The 20,644-nt window shown below is 43.4% G+C and overlaps 2 non-coding genes across 2 annotated transcripts; one reads left to right on the top strand and one right to left on the bottom strand.

Annotated features, from left to right (window-relative positions):
• Positions 1–1,666: 1,666 nt before the first annotated feature.
• On the bottom strand, positions 1,667–1,755 carry trnap-ugg (transfer RNA proline (anticodon UGG)). Its single transcript is given in 2 exon segments — positions 1,667–1,702; positions 1,720–1,755. It is a non-coding gene; the product is annotated as a tRNA-Pro (tRNA).
• Positions 1,756–13,327: 11,572 nt separating this feature from the next.
• trnas-gcu (transfer RNA serine (anticodon GCU)) lies at positions 13,328–13,409 on the top strand. Its single transcript has one exon. It is a non-coding gene; the product is annotated as a tRNA-Ser (tRNA).
• The last annotated feature ends 7,235 nt before the right edge of the window (positions 13,410–20,644 follow it).

Raw genomic sequence — 20,644 nt, 5'->3', positions numbered from 1 at the left:
TTAATTCGGTGTCATCTGCTTACTCAGCCATGAGTAATATTTCCCATTGCTTTCTCAGCACTGATGAATTGTGAGGTGGGAGACAGCCAGAAGTCCCACTGAGCCGCACTGACTCCCAGCTGAAAAAGAAATGAGGTGAAGTTCAATCTTTCACAGCGAGATGCTGCAGAGAGTTAAGAGTCCCGAATGAAAGAGAGCGTTTCTCATACTGTTGTTGAATTTCATTTCAAACACTCCTTGTCCTCTCTGCTAATGAAGCCTAAAAAGTGGAAAAACTAAATGGCGCTCAAACTCACAACCCTGAGATTAAAAGTCCCATGATCGACAGACTGAACTGAATATGTCACTTCTACTGTCCCTCTGTTTGGATGAATGCAACTGTATGCTCCAATGCAAGGGCAGCTTTCAAATCCTCCCATGGGTCCACACGTCAGACTAAGTTCCATGTTGTAAACTCAAGCAAAGGAAATCTGCTCACTTCCAAAACTATCAACAAATTGAAGCTGATTACGATCAACATCATCAGAGGTCAGAACTACCTGGTGAAAGAAGACACCCTGAAGAAGGATCCACAATTATTCAAAGGCATCGACAAAGTGAAAAACAAGAAAATCGATGAGTCAATCCAAGCTAAACAGAAACACTGAAGAATGCCATTCCAGACCAGAACACAATTAGAGGCATTTTTTGTATTCAAAGCTGGGCATTAGTATTTAATAGTTGATATATAATTTTGAATATATTTGAATTTCTTTATTCATTTGGCACTGCTGAACATGAAGCAGTCTTAAATCATTTAATTTTTTTTTGTAAAATCTGACTTACCAGATTAAAATATTAGATCAAGGGAGAAATTTCAAAGATTACTGGACCAGTAATCCAGAGGCCTGGACTCAAGATCCAGTGACAGCCAGGACGTCAAGGCGGGAAACACTCCGCACTAGTCTGCAGTGAGCGATTCCATCGAAGGTAGAGCACAATCTCTTTAATATAAGAATGTATATTTTATAATAATTAATCACTCAAGACCTTCCTGGTCTCTGCATCTCAGCTGCTCTCTGGATAAACTTGCAGAAAGTATTTCAACCTGTAAAGCAGGAGTCTAGGGAATGTATAATGATATTTTCTCGCCTTCGGGCAATATTTTAATCAATACAGTGTGGGACAACCTGTCTGGGCACAACTCCACGAGTTTCTCTTGAACTAGTGACCTCACAATCACTAACTTCTATGGTAACAATCTTCAGCTCATCACCTCCAGTACGTAGCTCTAATCTTAATGTACATTTAAACAACCTTTCAAGTCCAGTTACAGTTTTTGTTGCCTTACCTGCACAAGCTTAAAAAGTGAAAAACGGAAGCAAGTTTAACTGAACATTCTGGTGGTTCGGGCACGGGAAAAAAATGAAAGGACTCGGACCAGGTCGGATGCGGTGCTGTCAGGCTTGGGTCGGGTTTCATTTGCTGACCCGAGCAGGCCTTTAGTTACTGTTGCAACCTTATATTCCCACTTGACAATCTGTATATTTTGTTCATTTCAATTTTGTCGACCAGCTCTTTGAATCCAGTTCCGCGGTCCTCAAGCAGGCTCAGTTTGGAAATCGATTCCGCTTTCGGGAAAGCTGAAAGCAATCGATGACCTTAAACTAAAAATGGCAACAGAGAAGGACTCGTCTGGGATTTGAACCCAGGACCTCTCACATATTAATCACTTATATACCCAAAGCGAGAATCATACCCCTAGACCAACGAGCCACCGTTGGCATAGTTTTTATTCGCTCCTGTGGAATTTCACTGGCACCCACAGCCGCTCATGCATTTTTTTCAGATCAAAACAATATCCTACAAAGCTGAAATAAAAACAGAAAGTGCTGGAAATACTCAGCACCTCTGACAGCATCTGTGGAGAGAGAAACGGAGTTAACATTTCAGGGTTTTCACCTTTTGTTTGAGCCATCTTTTCAGACTGCTTCTGTCCATCCAATCTCACTTTTTACTCTATCCACATTCTAAGGGTGGTGCAGTGGTGAGCACTGTAGCTTCACAACTTCAGTGACCCTGATTCAGTTCTGTATACTGCCTGTGTGGAGTTTGCAAGTTGTTTATGTGGGCTTCCACAAGGTACTCTGGTTTCCTCCCACAACGAAAGACTTGTGGGTTGATAGATAAATTGACTGTTGTAAATTGGCCCTAGGGTAGGTGATAGGAGAAATGTGGGGATGTGGTAGGGAATTCTGGGTTAACATAGGATGAGTATAAATGGGTGGTTGATGGTCAGTGCAGACTCAGTGGGCCAAAGGGCCTATATCAGTGCTGTATATCTCTATAACCATTCTCTAAGCAAATGCATTTTTCATGAATTCCTCATTTCTTTTATTAACGACAATTTTATATTTCCGGCCCTTGCTTCATACGATACCACATGTGGAATCATGTTTCCATCAACCCGATCAAACCCCTTCACTATTTCCTCATATTGCAATGTTTCTTTCACCCTGACAGACTGTGGAGTTTCTGCTGCTTGATTGCAGTTCTTGCTTCCCGCCAGTAGATGTCACCTCACTCCAATATAGTGAAGTTTACAAATGTGAGAGAGACACAACAGGAAATAATTGTTCACATTATAGTGAATGTGTGGGATTTAGAAATACTAGGAGTGGAGACGAGTTATTATTGAATTTGTCAAACCAAACATATGTTATAATGTTGTGTTAAATCTGTCACTCTGTTGTCTTGATTCTGAGAGTGACATAGACTCATCGAGTCATTGGGTCATTTGTGGTACAGAAGGAGGTCATTCGCCCCATCGAGTACAGGCCATCTCTCCATGGAGCGATCCAGTCAGTCCCACTCGTCTGCTCGATCCCCCTAGCCCTGTAAATTTATTTCCTTCAAATGCCCATCGAAATTCCTTTTGTAACCAACGATTGTCTCCACTTCCTCCGCCCTCGGGGGCAGCGAGTTGCAGATCATTACCAATCACTGTGTAAAAAAGTTCTTCCGCACATTCCCCCTGCATCTCTTGTCCAAAACCTTCAATCTGAATCCCCTAGTCCTTGTACCAATAGTTAATGGGAACAATGTTTCCTTGCCAACTTATCTAAAACTGTCATAGCCTTCGACACCTCTATCAATTCTCCCCTCAATCTCCTTTGATACAGGCAGAAAAAACCCTGTTTTTCTAACCTAACCTTGAAACTAAAACCCTCCATCCCTGGAACTATTCTGGTAAATCTCCTCTGCATCCTCTCAAGAATCCGCACATCCTTTCTAAAGATTGGTGAGCAGATCTGGATGCAACACTCCAATTGGGGCCTAACCAGAGTTCAGCATAACAACACTGCTTTTGTACTCAATGTCTCTATTTATAAAGCCCAAGATCCCACATGCTTTGCTAACCACTCTCGCAATATGTCTGAACAGTTGAGGTGACTGAGCGGTTTCAGCTTCTCTGTTCAGATTGCAGCTTTCACTGGAGGCATGTGTTTAAATCCCACTTCTGACAACTTGATTTTCAGTTACTTTGCAGAGCTTCCTTGAAGGTTTGAGGTAGAGTAAATTCTGAGGAACTGTTTCTAACTGCTGAACCGTCAATAACCGAAGGTTACAGATTTAATGTGACTCACAAAACTGGAAAGAACTTGAGGAAAAATTCCTTTCTGCAACGTATGGTTAGGATTTCAGTTATGTGGATAGATTGGAGAAGCTGGGGTTGTTCTCCTCAGAGAGGAGATTTGATAGAGGTGTTCATAATCATGAGGGGTCGTGACAGACCCGATAGAGAGAAACTGTTGGTAGAAGGATTGAGACTCAGGTAAAAGCTGTGGCTCAGTTGGTCACACTCACCTCGAAATCACAAGCTTCTGGGTTCAGAGTTCACAGCTGACACTCCAGTACAGCACTGAGGGTGTTGAAGGTGCTGCCTTTCAGGTGTGATGTTAAACCAAGACCTGGTCTGCATGTTTGGGTGAATGTAAAAGATCCCATGCTGCAATTTCAAACAAGTGAAGAGCAATTCTCCCTGGTGTTGTGATCAATATTTGCCCCTCAATCAGATCAGTTGGTCATTATCACATTGCTGTTTGTGGGTATTAGCTGCTGCATTTCTGACATTACATCAGTGATTACACTTCAAAAGTATTTCATTGTCTACAAAGTGCTTTGATATGTCCAGTGGTCTTGAAAAGTGCTATATAAATGCAAGTCTTTTCTTTCTTTATCACAACACATTACTGTGTAAAAAATGGTTCTTCATGTCACCTCTGGTTCTTCTGCCAATCACCTGATATCTGTGTCCTCTGCTTCCTGGCCCTTTTACCACTGGAAACAGTTTCTCCTTATTTAAACTATTGAAAACCTCCATGATTTTGAACAAATGTGTCAAATCTTTTCGGAACTTTCTCTGCTGCAAGGAGAACAACCCCAGCTTCTCCAATCTCTCCACATCACTGAAGTCCCTCACCCTGCTACCATTGTGGCAAATCTCTTTTTTATTCTTTCACGGAATGTGGGCATCGCTGGCAACGGCAGCATTTATTGCCCATTCCTAACTTCCCTTGAGAAGGTGGTGGTGAGCCCCCTTTTTGAGCTGTTGCAGTCCATGTGGTGTAGGTAAATCCACAGTGCTGTTCGGAAGGGAGTTCCAGGATTTTGATCCTGTGACAGTGAAGGAACGGTGATATAGTTCCCAGTCAGAATGGTGTGTAGCTTGGACGGGAACTCGCAGATGGTGGTGTTCCTATGCATCCAATGTCCTTCTAGGTGGTCGAGGTCATGGGTTTGTTAGGTGCTGTCGAAGGAGGCTTGGTGAGTTATTGCAGTGCATCTTGTAGATGGTACGCACTGCTACCACTGTTCACTGGTGGTGGAGGGAGTGAATATTTAAGGTGGTGGATGGGGTGCTGATCAAGCGAGCTGCTTTGTCCTGGATGATGTTGAGCTTCTTGAGTGTTGTTGGAGCTGCACTCATCCAGGCAAATGGGGAGTATTCCATCACGCTCCTGACTTGTGCTTGTAGATGGTGGACAGGAGGTGAGTGATTCACAGCAGAATTCCCAGCCTCTGACCTGCTCTTGTAGCTACGGTATTTATGTGGCTGATCCAATTCAGTTCCTGCTCAACGGTAACCCCCAGAATGTTGATAGTGAGGGATTCAGCAATGGTAATGCCATTGAATGTCAAGGTGAGATGGTTAGATTCTCTCTTGTTGGAGATGTTCATTGCCTGGCACTTTTGTGGGTTGAATGTTCCTTGTCACTTATCAGCCCAAGCCCAATGTTGTCCAGGTCTCTCTACATGTGGACACGGACTGCTTCAGTAGCTGAGGAGTTGCTAATGCTACTGAACATTTTGCAGTCATCAGCGAACATCCCCACTTCTGACCTTATGATAGAGGGAAGGTCATTGATGAAGCAACGGAAGATGGTTGGGGCCTAGGACACTACCCTGAGGAACTCCTGAGTGCTGTTCTGGGACTGAGATGATTGGCCACCCACAACTATCACCATATTCCTTTGCGCTAGGTATGACTCCAACTAAAGAACAAAGAACAAGGAAAATTACAGCACAGGAACAGGCCCTTCGGCCCTCCAAGCCTGCGCCGATCCAGATCCTCTACCTAAACATGTCGCCTATTTTCTAAGGGTCTGTATCTCTTTGCTTCCTGCCCATTCCTGTCTCTGTCTAGATACATCTTAAAAGATGCTATCGTGCCCGCGTCTACCACCTCCGCTGGCAACGCGTTCCAGGCACCCACCACCCTCTGCGTAAAGAACTTTCCACGCATATCCCCCCTAAACTTTTCCCCTCTCACTTTGAACTCGTGACCCCTAGTATTTGAATCCCCCACTCTGGGAAAAAGCTTCTTGCTATCCACCCTGTCTATACCTCTCATGATTTTGTACACCTCAATCAGGTCCCCCCTCAACCGTCGGCTTTCTAATGAAAATAATCCTAATCTACTCAACCTCTCTTCATAGCTAGCACCCTCCATACCAGGCAACATCCTGGTGAACCTCCTCTGCACCCTCTCCAAAGCATCCACATCCTTTTGGTAATGTGGCGACCAGAACTGTATGCAGTATTCCAAATGTGGCCGAACCAAAGTCCCATACAACTGTAACATGACCTGCCAACTCTTGTACTCAATACCCCGTCCGATGAAGGAAAGCATGCCGTATGCCTTCTTGACCACTCTATTTACCTGCGTTGCCACCTTCAGGGAACAATGGACCTGAACACCCAAATCTCTCTGTACATCAATTTTCCCCAGGACTTTTCCATTTACTGTATAGTTCACTCTTGAATTGGATCTTCCAAAATGCATCACCTCGCAGTTACCCTGATTGAACTCCATCTGCCATTTCTCTGCCCAACTCTCCAATCTATTTATATTCTGCTGTATTCTCTGACAGTCCCCTTCACTATCTGCTACTCCACCAATCTTAGTGTCGTCTGCAAACTTGCTAATCAGACCACCTATACTTTCCTCCAAATCATTTATGTATATCACAAACAACAGTGGTCCCAGCACGGATCCCTGTGGAACACGTCTCCATTTTGAGAAACTCCCTTCCACTGCTACTCTCTGTCTCCTGTTGCCCAGCCAGTTCTTTATCCATCTAGCTAGTACACCCTGGACCCAATGCGACTTCACTTTCTCCATCAGCCTACCATGGGGAACCTTATCAAACACCTTACTGAAGTCCATGTATATGACATCTACAGCCCTTCCCTCATCAATCAACTTTGTCACTTCCTCAAAGAATTCGAGAGGAGAGTTTTCTCCCTGGTGGCCATTGACTTCAATTTTGCAAGGGCTCCTTGATGCCCTTGGCAAGAGCAGTCACTGTCCCCTCACCTCACCTCTTGAGTTCAGCTCTTTTGTCCAAATTTGGGTCAAGGCTGCAACGAGGTCAGGAACCAAGTGGCTCTGGCAGAACCCAAAATGAGCATTGATGAGCAGGTTATTGCTGTGTAAGTGCTGCTTGATAGCACTGTCAATGACACCTTCCATCACTTTACTGATGATCAAGAGGAGGATGATGGGGCAGTAATTGGCAGGGTTGGATTTGTCCTGCTTTTTGTTTGCAGGACATACCTGGGCAATTTTCCATGTTGCTGGGTAGATGCCAGTGTTGGAGCTGTACTGGAACAGCGTGGCTAGTGGCGCGGCTAGTTCTGGAGCATCAATCATCAGCACTACAGCCGGGATGTTGTCAGTATCCAGTGCCTTCAGCCATTTCTTGATATCATGTGGAGTGAAGTGGATTTGCTGAAGATTGGCATCTGCGATGCTGGGGACATCAGGAGGAGGTCGAGATGCATCATTTAGTTGATACTTGTGGCTGAAGATGGTTGCAAATTATTCAACCTTGTATTTTGCACTGATCTGCTGGTCTCCCCTATCATTAAGGATGGGGATATTTGTGGAACCTCCTGTTGATTGTTTAATTATCCACCACCATTCAGGACTGGATGTGGCAGGACTGCAGAGCTTTGATCTGATCTGTTGGTTGTGAGATCGCTCAGCTCTGTCTATTGCATGCTGCTTCCACTGTTTGACATGCAAGTAATCCTGTGTTGTAGCTTCACTCATTTTTAGGTCTGCTTGGTGCTGCTCCTGACATGCCCTCCTGCACACTTCATTGAACCACTATTGCTCCCTTGGCTTGATGGTAATGGTAGAGTGAGGGATATGCCAGGCCAGGAGGTAACATATTGTGTTTAAATACAATTCTGCTGCTGCAGATGGCCCACAGTGCCTCATGGATGCCCAGTTTTGAGTTGCCAGATCTGTTCATTTCTTCCCTCAGATATAATTGGAAAAAAATTCCAAAGGAATGCATGTACTAAACAAAAAGGAGAGAGAAATAAATACTGACAAAATAGATGGCAGCATTTGCAAGGTAAAAAGATTTATAAGTTTTATTATCGATGAGTGAGAGGAATATATCACACTTTGGGGCTTCTGTAAGTGGATTTACTGATAATTTTGGGAATTGATAGGAAGCTGCTTCATGGTTGGTGGAACAAACTCCCGCCCTTGGGGTGGAGCCAACAGCTGCATCCGTCCAATAACAGACAGAGTAGAAGTACTGTATCAGGCCTTGTTAGCTCAGTTGGTAGAGCATGAGACTTTTAATCTCAGGGTCTTGGATTTGAGACCCATGTTGTGTGGTTGTTCTTCCCTTTTTCAGACTTCATCGGCAGAGAGTTCAAGGGGTGTTTGAAATTAAATTCAACAACATCACCAGATTTCAACTCCCCCACTCCCAGTGTAGTTGAATGGACCTTCAACCTCTGCCCTTCCCGTTCCCCTCCCTCCCAGAACTGCAACAGGGATCCCCTTGTCCTCACTTTCCACCCCACCTGCCTCCACAGCAGCACAGTGGCGCAGTGGTTAGCATTGCAGCCTCACAGTTCCAGCAACCCGGGTTCAATTCTGGGTACTGTCTGTGTGAAGTTTGCAAGTTCTCCCTGTGTCTGTGTGGGTTTCCTCCGGGTGCTCCAGTTTCCTCTCACAAGCCAAAAGACTTGCAGGTTGGTAGGTAAATTGGCCATTATACATTGCCCCTAGTATAGGTAGGTCGTAGGGAAATATAGGGACAGGTGGGGATGTGGTAGGAGTATAGAATTAGTATAAATGGGTGGTTGATCGTCGGCACAGACCATGTGGGCCGAAGGGCCTGTTTTAGTGCTGTATATCTAAACATAAACACATCCAAAGGATCATCCTCCACCATTTCCGCCACCTCCAGCGTGATGCCACCACCAAACGCAACTTCCCCTCCCTTGTCAGCATTCCGAAGGGATTGTTCCTTCCACAACACCCTGGACCTCTCCTCCATTACCCCAACACCTCTTCCCCTTCCCAAGGCACCTTCCCATGCAATCGCAGGAGATATAATACCTGCCCTTTTCCCTCCTCTCTGCTCATTATCTAAAGCCCCAAACACTCCTTTTAGGTGAAGCAGCGATTTACTTGTACTTCTTTCAATTATGTATACTGTATTCACTACTCACAATGCGGGCTCCTCTAAACTGGGGAGACCAAAAGCAGATTAGATGGAACACCTCTGCTCAGGCCGAAAGCATGATCCTGAGCTTCTGGTTGCTTGCCATTTCAACACTCCCCCCTGCTCTCATGTCAACATTTCTGTCTTTGGCCTGCTCCAGTGTTCCAGTGAAAATCGACCCAAGCTCGAGGTGCAGCACCCGACCTTTTGATTCGGCACTCTACAGCCTTGTGGATTGAACATTGTGTTCAATAACATCAGAGCATGACTGGTGTCAGGCAACCACAAGCATTAACACACTTTGTCCCAGGACAGCTTTGTTATTTAATCTCTCCTGCCCTCTGCCCTATCAAACACCTTCCCCTTTGTTCTCTCCCACATGCCCCTCCCCTTCACTTGTTTAAAACCTAATTCTTTTCTAACCTGTGTCAGTTCTGATGAAAGGTCACAGACCAGAAATGTTAACTCTGTTTCTCTCACCACAGATGCTGCCAGAGCTATTGAGTATTTCCAGCACTTTTTGTTTTTATTTCAGATTTCCAGCATCTGCAGTATTTTGCTTTTATTGTGTCAGAAAGTCTTTCCTTGATTCAGGACTCTTACCTCTCTCCAGAATCTCTCTGCTAAAGATTGAACTTTATCTCATTTCACTCACAGCTCAGGGTCAGTGTGGCACAGTGGGACTTCTGGCTGTCTCCCACTTCACAGTCCATCAGTACTGAGAAAACAATGGGGAATATTACTCACATGTTGTGTTCTGTAACTTTTTACAAACACTTTAATGTATATATTGTCTTCCAAAGCAGTGACAGAATGGTGGCTTTCGTGTGTTGTTGAAATAGCTTTGTTGAGTTCGTGCTGTACTAACAGTTAAACACTTTTTGGTTCAATACCAAGTTTTGGCACTTTCAAACTCTCCTGTGTCTTTTTCTTTGGCTCCAATTGTCAAGCTGTTTGATTTACTCTGTAATTAGCACCAGAGAACCAAGGCACCAGCGAGCATGAGGAGCTGAAATTAGCACAGATCAAATCCACTTAATACTTCTGACTGAAGATGGTTGCAAATGCTTCAGTTTTGCCTTTTGCACTGACTTGCTCAGCACCACCATCATTGAGGATGTGAATGTTTTTGGAGCCTCCTCATCTTGTTAGTTATTTAATTATCCACCACCATTCACGACTGGATGTGGCAGGACTGTGGAGCTGTGATCTGATCCTGAGGGAGATATCCGTGCGTGGAGTGGCAGGATGTATGGAGAGTGATCCTGAAGAGGGTGTCTGAGCCTGGAGTGGAAGCTTTCTGTGGAGGTACAGGAGTAGGCCATTCAGCCCCAGTGTTTTATAAAGGTTTAGCATAACTTGTTTGCTTTTACTCTATGCCTCTATTAATAAAGCCAAGTGTCCTGTTTGCTCTTAGCAACCTTTTCAAACCTTGATCAAAAACGATTGGTGTACATTGTCTCATTCTTCCTCCCAAACTGTATCACTTCACAATTCTCTGTGTAAAATTTTATCTGTTGTGTGAAAGCCCATTTTACCAGTGTGTTTAAGTTCCTCTGAAGTGTGTTACTGTCACTGGCATAGGACGAAATTCACGAGCATTCTTTGATGCTATCTCCTTGGAAAGAGCAATATTACACACTCGCTCAAATTGGGATTTTGTGTGTTTAGTATCTTTCCTCATCCACCAATATAAGCACAAATCTGTCTCATAATGTACGGTCTAAGAATGTGCCAATGTTGCAAGGTGGTGATAAATTCTTCAGTGTCACAATGTACTCACCAACTGTTTCACTACTTTTCTGATTTCTGGATCCAAGTTTGTAGCTTTCCGCGATCTCTAGTGGCTTAGGGTTGAGCCTCACTTCAACGAAGAAACGGAAAATTATGATTTAAAGATTACACTGTCAATCATTCACATCTCTGTCTTCTCCTGAACTTCGAGTTCAAATTTGTTTGTGAAGTTGAGTCACACGTTAAGACAGCACAGTCTTTGTCTTTGTGAAGGAAGTGATTTGGGAATGACTGTTTGAAACTGTCCCTTCTTGCACAGAAATTCAGAGCAAATACTTGATCACTCACAATTTCCTTGAGAGAAATTTGTTCACAATCGCATTCGACACGGAAACTGCCTCAGCATTAATCTCACTGAAGCAGAATGTGACCGTGTTGTTTGTTTCAGAATGTTGTTGCCGTTATTTGTCGCTTTTAACCGAGACTGGGAGACAGGGCAAGTTTGATCCGAGGTTGGAATATATTATCATTCAGGAGCAAGAAAAATCAAAAGGAACAAAATAAGAAAACCCAGTCTCCAGATTTGAGAATCTGTAGATCCGCTTTGGGAAAGTGAATCAGAGCAGAATGAAGGGTGAACTGTCCAGAAGAGATGAAGACACAGCTCAGTCAACACGTTCCCCTGGTTGATGATGCTGGAACATTCATCACACAGAAATGATTCAACCCAATGACAAACATTCTTACAGCTGATAATTTATGCTACTGATTTAAGGACTGTTTCATGTGGTTACCGAGTGACGACGAGAAGATATTAAACTTTGTTCTATTCAATCTAGCTGTGATGAAGTTTGAATGTTTCTACCTTTTATAAACAGTATTTGAAGGGTCTCGGTAACAATGTTCAGTTTTGATGAGAGTGGGGTCTGGGTGAGAAGCTGCTGAGTGTGACAGGGTCAGGACTGGATGCAGGAAGTTCTCTGACAGTCTCCCTCTATCTCTCTAATGGGTTTGAGTTGATTTACGACTGGTAGCTTTTATTTTACTTTTCTTATTTAGAGATACAGCACTGAAACAGGCCCTTCGGCCAACCGAGTCTGTGCCAACCAGCAACCACCCATTTATACTAATCCTACATTAATCCCATATTCTCTACCACATCCCCACCATTCTCCAACCACGTACCAACATTTTGGACAATTTACAATGGCCAATTTACCTTTCAACCTGCAAGTCTTTTGGAGGTGGGAGGAAACCAGAGCACCCGGCGGAAACCCACACAGACTCAGGGAAAACTTGCAAACCCCACACAGGCAGTACCCAGAACTGAATCCTGGTCACTGGAGCTGTGAGGCTGTGGTGCTAACCATTGCGCCACTGTGCTGCTGTTGGTGCTTTGATAAATGAAGGAAGTTCCCTCCACCCATTTTTTTTGGACAGACAGTGTGGTATAAGGATGGAAAGGGTTAATGTTGAAGATGGTGGGATCAACCCCTCCCACTGTCAGAGTGATAATGTAACAGTCACATGAGATGAAGTTTGGGAGAAGAGAGAGCAGCACCAAGGATGCTAGCTTAGCAGGCTTGATGAGTGTGTATTTTGTATTGTGTAAATTAGAAAAGAGTTCTTAGTTCTTTCAGCAGGAAATGTGTCCAGAAAATATCGAGAAACTCACAATTTTATTATTCAGGAGTCAGAACACTGATATTAATTCCAAGTGACAGTTCTGGGACCAATTAACAAAAAATGTAGAGAATAATATTGCTCACTGATTGAAATCCCCCAGTGAGGAGACAGTAAAACAGGTGATCTATTGGGGCATCCTTCGATCCAAGGTTTCAGCAACATTTAATCTCCCTTTTTGGTGAAATTCTCTGTTATTTGCAACTTATTTGATCAGCTTTGATGGGTGAGTGAAAAAACTGAAAAAATGGAACAGTTCCATCCTTTCTTTTCTTCCTTCTTCTCTTCTTTCCATCAGTTTCTCTTTTCTGTCCCAGATCAATATAATGATGAGAATCCCAATTTAATCTGCTGTTTCTGCTGTTTTATCCATTCCAATCAAAATTTCAACATTCCAATCAAATCTATTTGTTATTCCACAGTGTCTCTCCATGTGTTTTATTCTGTTGTATTCTCTCACAGTCTGTTTGATGATAAATGTTACATCTCACTCTCTGTTCTGGTGAAGATCAGAAGCAGTGATATCTGTTTACACCACCCGACAAGTTGGTCTGAGGCTGTGTCTCTCTGATCATGTGGAGTTAAAGCAATTCTTCCAGTCAGTTAGTTCAGTTGTCATTTCATGAGAAATTCGGTCATCATGACTTCGTCAGTGACCTCATGGTTCCGGTGTCTGAGTGATGTTAATCATGATGTGATGAAATGATTGTATGTTCCAGTCTTTCCGTGGTGGGTTTTCACACTGAGTAGAAACGTGTTGGACATGGTCTGAAAATGTTTCACACCGCTCCATTCCCAACTTCATTTACTTGCAGAAGATATATTTCCATCATGACACAGCTCGCTGCACAGCTAGAAGCTGTGCTGAAGGTGACAGCCATGCTTATGCAACTGACAAGGTGGCCGAGAGGTTAAGGCGATGGACTGCTAATCCATTGTGCTGTGCACATGTGGGTTCGAATCCCATCCTTGTCGCTTGTTTATTAACTATTTATGTTGGGTGAGTTTATGTGCAAAGTCAGCCTCAAAACCCGTTTTTGTCTGTGTCCTGATAGTGATTCCAGAATTGGTTATACTTTATTAAAATTGAGACAGACATTTGAAATTCTTCACTCAAACTGCACTGGAATGAAGATCAAATAGGGATCACGAAACGGAGCAGGATTTTTCTTCCCCTCCTTCCTTCCATCTTTACTTTCTCTGGCTTCGCACCAAGTGAAAGACAAATGGGAAAAGCAAATGGCGAGGGAGCAGATGCAGAAAATTATCCTTTGGCAAGAAATTTATTTTCAAATCTTCTTGATAGATTAATTGAGTGAGCAATGCTTTGGCAGATGGAGTTTAAAATGAGGGGTCATCTACTACCTACGATAGATCAGAGCGTTTTTTTGGAAGAGGTGAGATGTTAGAAACGGCGGAGGAGCAGAGACCCGAATACTGAATTAATAAAAGCTCGTGGACTGGTCGAAAATAATGTGAAAAGTGAACAGAATCTGAAGATTGGAACTCATGTTGCAGTGATATAAAGCTCTGTGCTCCTGAAGTAAATGTCCAAGCCCAGATTGTGGGGAATCTGTGGAGAGTGATTTGGTTTTTATTCATTCTTGGGTGTGAGTATCGCTGATAAGGCGAGCATTTATTCCCCATTCCTATTGCCGTTGAGAAGGTGGTGGAGAGCTGCCTTCTTGAACTGATGCAGTCCATATGGTGCAGGAACACCCACAGTGCTATTGGGGAGGGAGTTCCAGGATTGTGACCCAACAACAGTGAAGAAATGGCGATATCGTTCCAAGTCAGGATGGTGAGTGACTTGGAGGGGAACCTGCAGGTAGTGAGTTCCCATGCATCTGCAGCCCTTGTCCTTCGAGGTGATAGTGGTCACGCGTTTGGAAGGTGCTGTTGAAGGATACTTGGCGAGTTGCTGCAGTGCATATGGAGATGGTACACACTGCAGCCGCTGTTTACTGGTTGTGGAGGGATTGAATGTTTAAGGTGGCGGGTTAGGTGCCGATCAAGTGTGCTGCTTTGTCCTGGATGGTGTTGAGCTTCTTGAGTGTTGTTGAGTGGGATGTATTCCATCACACTCCTGACTTGTGCCTTGTAGATGGTGGACAGGATTTGGGGTGTCAGGAGGTGAGATACTTGCTGCAGAATTCGTAATCTCTGACCTGCGCTTATAGCCACAGCATTGATGTGACTGGTCCAGTTACGTTTCTGGTCAAGATGTTGATGGTGGGGGATTCAACGATGATAATGCTTCTGAATATCAAAAGGTAGATTTTTTCTCTCTCTCGTTGGAGATGTTCACTGCTTGGCACTTGTGTGGCCAGAAGGTTGCTTGTCACTTATCAGCTCAAGCCTGAATGTTGTTCAGGTCTTGCTGCCTGCAGGCACAGACTGCTTCAGTATCTGAAGAGTTGTGAGTCATCATCTAACTTTCCCACTTCTGACTGATGTTGAAGAGAAAGTCGTCAATGAAACAGCTGGGATGTTTGGGTCTGCGACACTACCCTGAGAAACTCCTGAGGCAATGTCCTGGGCTGAGATGATTGGCCTCCACTAACCACAACATCTTGTTTTGTGCGAGGTATGACTTCAACAAGTGGAGAGTTTTCCCCCTGATTCCCATTGACTTCAGTTTTGCTGGGGATCCTTGATGCCACACTCACTCAAGGGCAATCACTCTCACCTCTCCTCTGGAATTCCAGTCTTTCATCTCTGTTTGGACCAAGCTGCAATGAGGTCATACGAACATAAGATCAGAAGAACTAGTAGCAGGATTAGGCCATTTGGCCCCTCGAGCTTGCTCCGCCATTCAATAGGATCATGGCTGACCTGATCATGACCTCAACCCCACTTTCTTGCCTGCCCACATAACCCTTGGCTCTCTTGTAGATAAAAATCTTGAAGCCATTCAATGACCCAGCCTCCACTGCTCTCTGCGGTAAAGAATTCCAAAGATTAATGACCCTCTGAGAGAAGAAATTCCTTCTTAAATGAAAAACCCCTAAATGTGAAACTGTGTCCCCGAGTTCTAGATTCCACCACGAGAGAAAACATCCTCTCAGCATCTACCCTGTCAAGCTCCCTCAGAATCTTATTTGTCTCAATACGTTCTCCTTTCATTTTTCTCAACTCCAATGAGTATCGGTCCAACCAGCTCAACTTTCCTCATGAGAAAACACCTTCATCACAGGAATTAATCCAATGAACCTTCTCTGAACTGCCTCCAATGCAAGTATATCCCTCCTTAAATAAGGAGACCAAAACTGTACACAGTACTCTCGGTGTGGTTTCACCAGCACCATGTACATTTGTCGCAAGACTTCTCTACTTTTATACTCCATCCCCCTTGCAATAAAGGGTAACATTCCATTTGCCTTCCTAATTATTTGCTGTACCTGCATGGTAACTTTTTGTGATTCATGTACGAGGACACCCAGATCCTTCTGCACCGCAGCATTCTGTAATCTCTCACAATTTAAATAATATTTTCCTTTTCTATTCTTCCTACCAAAGTGGATAACCTCACATTTTCCCACATTCTACTCTATCTGCCAAATTATTTCCTGGAGCTGAGAGACCCTGGCAGAACCTAAATTGAGCATCGATGAGCAGATTATTGCTTAGTGTGTGGTGCTTGATAGCACTGTTGGTGACATCTTCCATCACTTTGCTGATGATTGATAGTAGACTGATGGGGCAGCAATTGGTCAGATTCGATTTGTCCTGCATTTTTTTTATGGAGAGGGCACACATGGGTAATTTTCCACATTGTCAAGTAGATGCCTGTGTTGCAGATCTACTGGAACAGCTTGGCTGAGAGCGCAGCTAGTTCTGGAGCACAAGTCTTCAGTACGAGTGTGGAAGTGAGCAGAAAGGCATGGAACTATGCTTAATGGGAAATATAGCCAAGTTAGGAATAGTAGCTTTGCTGAGCTTTGATTTTAAGTGGCAGAAACCACAATGAAATAGTTAAAAGTAAAGGCAGAGCGTGTGAGACTGTAAAGACTAGCCGACACTGGTAATTGCAAAGACATCTGTTCTTTATGGCCTGATTGTGTGACTCCCTGTGGTTTGGAACAAATGGACTCCTGTGAATCAAATGATGTCCATCCCTGTGTGGGTGATAAGGAGTGCTAGGCCCCTCTTATCTTCGTGAACTGCCGCTACTTGATGTAGCTGCAGACTGCACGAAACACTCAGGAATGTACACCTAATAGAGATAGCAGGATGCGCCGCAATTACTTGTCACAAGGTAGAGACAGACTCATGATCCATGTAGGGAGTGAGACTCGAATGATTATTGATGATTCCTATGCTCTTGCTAATTAGCTTGCTTGTCTGCTTTGTTTTATCTTGCTGGTACAAAACAATATTTTATTAGTAACAAGTATGTATTGAGAATGGAGAGTATTGTAACCTCAGTAACAGATGTACTGCATGTCACCACGTGGGTGAAGTCGAATTGTATCGCACTGATTGGTTAAACAAGGGGGTGTAGCATGAATCTTAATGTATAAACAGTAGTACCCGTATCAAAAAACTTCACTTACTCTAGTGGACCAGACAGACTCTGGGGGGAGTCAGTGTCGTTGCATTAGAGTAAGTCAGCCGGCGAAATGCGCAAATAAAGTAATTGATTTTACCTACACATCCGACTCAGTATATTCACTGAACCAGACTGAAGGCAAAAATAACTCAGAATTACACTAGAGCCGGAATGTTGTTAGGGCCCATAGTCTTTGCTGTATCGAGTGCCTTCAGCTGTTTCTTGCCATTATGGGTAGTGAAGCGAATTGGCTGAAAACTGGAAGCTGTGATGATGGGGACCTCAAGAGGCCGAGATGAATCATCCACTGAGCAATTTCTGACTGAAGATGGTTTCAAATGCTCCAGCTTCATCTTTTGCACTGACGTGCTCGGCTCCAACAAAATTGAGGATAGGGATGTTTTTTGACCCTCCTCATCTGGTTCGTTATTTAATTTTCCACCACCATTCATGACTGGATACCTAGTTTCTCAGGGCAGTGCCGTCGGCCCAACCATCCTCAGCTGTTTCATTGATGGCTTTCTCTTCAACATAAGTCAGAAGTGGGAATGTTCGCTGATGATTCACAACTCCTCAGATACTGAAGCAGTCTGTGCCTGCAAGCAGCAAGACCTGAACAGCATTCAGGCTTGAGCTGATAAGTGACAAACAACATTCTTTGATCTGATCCTGAGGGAGATATCCGTGCGTGGAGTGGCGGGATGTATGGAGAGTGATTCTGAAGAGGGTGTCTGATCCTGGAGGGAAGAATCTGTGGTGAGTGGTCCTCAAAGGATGTCCGTGTCTGGAGATTTAGGATCTCTGAAGAGGGTCTCCGAGCCCATAGTGCTGGGATGTATGGAAAGTGATCCTGAAGTAGGTGTCCGAACCTGGAATGGCGGGATCTGTGGAGAGTGATCCTGAAGTGGGTGTCCAAGCCTGGAGGGCAGAATCTGTGGAGAGTGATCCTGACGAGTGTGTGTAAACCTGGAATGGAAGCTTTCTGTGGAGGTACAGGTGGAGGCCATTCATTCGCAGTATTTTAACGAGGTTTAGCATAACTTATATGTTTTTACTCTATGCCTCTATTAGTAAAGCCAAGTGTCCTGTTTGCTCTTAGCTACCTTTTCAATCCTTCTCACATTGGTGTACATTGTCTCTCTGCTCCTGCACCCAGTTTAGAACTGTAACGTTTCATTTATATGGCATTCTTCCTTCCAAATTGTATCACTTCACACTTCTCTGTGTAAAATTTCATCTGTTATGTGAAAGCCCATTTTACCATTTTTTTTAAAGTTCCCCTGAAGTGTGTTACTATCACTGGCATTGGACAAAATTCCTGAGCATTCTTTGATGCTATCTCCATAGACAGAGCAATCTTTTACGCGAGCTCAAATGTAGGATTTTGTGTGTTTAGTATCTTATTTCACCCACCAATATAAGCACAAATATGTCACGTAAATCTTTTTCACTGCAGTCCCTGCTGCTGTTTGCTGCCTATATTTACAGGCTTTTATCTCAACCTCGTCACCATGTTCTCTAATATATTCAGGGGGCATCAGCAGAGAAAATGTTCACCAAGCATGGCAAGTGCAAGGAAATGTTTATTTATGTCATTATGTCATGAACATAATATACAAATTTTTACATGTGTGAATCATCAAGATATGTCTTCAGAAATGGAACCCTGTCACAATAAACACTGTCACCTTTCAATGTTTAGCAGACAGGTTTGACGGCCTGATGTGTGTGATTCCCATATTAATGTGTTTGTACAAAGTTCGGGGAAAGATGGAGATACGAATAATTTACAGGGAAATCTTTTAAACATATTACCACATCTCTCACTCACAAAGATCTGCAAACACATGGATTCAGAAAGAACCTGAGTACAAAATCAGCTAAAATAAACACAGCCAGAGAGACTTGCGATAACCTGCAGCTCAGGGAAAGTACATGATGTTATGGAAGGGATTCTGTTTCTTTTGTTAAAATATTTTTTGAAGAAGTCATAATCAAACTGAATAAATGTAGGACCAGTTCTTTTTCAAGAGGGCACCGAAAGGACCAATTTGGCAACTATGTTTACTGGTTGTCACATGATTCAAGTTAAATATAGAACAGAAACCCTGGTAACCGGGAGAAATGTGGTTAGTGAAGTCAGTCAAGCCCCTTGAATGGACAACCTTGGCAGCAGCAGCGCAAACCGAAGACAGCAGAAAACTCACAACCTTTGGTTGTACCAGTCAGTGTGTTTTACCTGCTGGAGTGAGCAGCTGATAAAGTTAGCCTGAAGAATCGTCAAGGAAGGAGAGAAGACCACAACCCAGTTTGTTTTCCAGAAAATCTTTAAAAGACCCTGAGAAGTCCATTGAGTTAATTCATCTTGTTGCATGTCTTTGAAGAAGGCCTGCTAAAATTAATTCTCAATGCCTTCTGAAAAGAACTGTTCGAAAATACCCTAGTGACCTGTCTACGTATATTCAGAAGTTAGACTGTATTCCAGTTTTGGAGCAACATATCTCATCTGATGATTTCTTCAAAAATGAGCAAATAAACAGCCCAAGAGGTTGTTTTTGTCTGCAACAGAGTGCTGAATTTAAAAAACAAATCCCTTTTATTTTTTCAGCTATCCGGTGTGTGTGTGTGTGTGTGTGTGTGTGTGTGTGTGTGTGTGTGTGTGTGTGTGTGTGTGTGTGTGTGTGTGTGTGTGTGTGTGTGTGTGTGTGTGTGTGTGTGCGCGCGCGCGTGTGGCTCGAAGACAAAAAAAAGGACTTTAAAAGTTGTTCAAGGTGAAAAAGGAACTTTTAAAATGTCCACCTGTGTGTTTATGCTTTACTTCATGACTAGTTAAAACTTATTCGACAATAAATGGATAAATTTGTTGTTCATTAAAGAAACCTGGTCAGTGTCTTCTATTCTGGGAAAAATAGAGTACATGACTGACTGTATCAGTAAGTGGGAAAAGTTAAAATAGATGTTGTGACCTGTGGAGAAGTGGGATGAGAATAAAGAGTGCCCTCCTCTGCCCTTAGTTGTCACAGCATTTGTGATCTGGCTCAGTAGCTTAATTGGTTCGAGTGTTTGTCTAATTATCAGAAAATCTTGGATTCATATCCTTGCTTCAAAAGTTTAGCTATCAATCGTTTACATATGTTTTCTTGTGAACTTTAACTTTTCTTATGAATTTTATTCACAAAAGAGAACAGCTCAGTGGTTGCCTTTGTGAAGGATGTGAGTTTGAAATGGCTGTTCCTGCTCGTACAGATGTTCAGTGCTAATATTTCAACGGCAACTCAATCCGCTACAATTTCTTTGAGAGCAATGTGTTTGCAGTTGCATTTAACCTGGAAAACAGCTCAACATTAATCTCACTGAAGGAAAGTGTGACCGTGTTGTCTGTTTCAGAGTGTTTGTGTCGTTTTGTGTCTCTTTTAACCAAGACTATAACACGACGCAAAGGGGTGGGTTGATCCGAGGTTTAGAATATATTATCATTCAGGAGCAAGAAAAATCAAAAGGAACAAAATAAGAAAACCCAGTCTCCAGATTTGAGAATCTGTAGATCCACTTTGGGAAAGTGAATCAGAGCAGAATGAAGGGTGAACTGTCCGACTGCCCAGAAGAGATGAAGACACAGCTCAGTCAGCACGTTCCCCTGGTTTATGATGCTGGAACA

This window comes from Heterodontus francisci, unplaced genomic scaffold, assembly GCF_036365525.1.
Source record: "Heterodontus francisci isolate sHetFra1 unplaced genomic scaffold, sHetFra1.hap1 HAP1_SCAFFOLD_61, whole genome shotgun sequence".
Lineage (NCBI taxonomy): Eukaryota > Metazoa > Chordata > Chondrichthyes > Heterodontiformes > Heterodontidae > Heterodontus > Heterodontus francisci.
Note: the sequence above shows the minus strand (reverse complement) of the source record. Positions and strands in the feature narration are given on the sequence as shown.